Raw genomic sequence first — 427 nt, forward strand, 5'->3', positions numbered from 1 at the left:
CCAAGGGCGATGAGACGTCCAGGAACTATCCCCGTCGGTGGGGTGGGCTGAGTACACAGAGGACGCAGCGTTTCTCCCTCCCCTCCTCCTCCTCCATTCAGACCAGCCTGGGAATTCTACAGCCGAGCCGCGGCGGCCTGTCCATTTTCCCGATGGACAGCCGTGGGTTGCCCTGCGCATGCCCAGATCGTGCGCATAAATCTTACTCTTTCAGTTCCCGGGTCCTTGCAACTCTCGACTTCTTTTATTATTATTATTATTATTATTATTATTATTATTATTATTATTATTATTATTATTATTATTATTATTATTATTATTATTATTATTATTATTATTATTATTATTATTATTATTATTATTATTATTATTATTGTTATTGTTATTATTATTATTATTGAATCCTATTAATAGCATTGTTTAAAAG

The sequence above is a fragment of the Vipera ursinii genome (genome assembly GCF_947247035.1).
Source record: "Vipera ursinii genome assembly, chromosome: 1".
Taxonomy (NCBI): Eukaryota; Metazoa; Chordata; class Lepidosauria; order Squamata; family Viperidae; genus Vipera; species Vipera ursinii.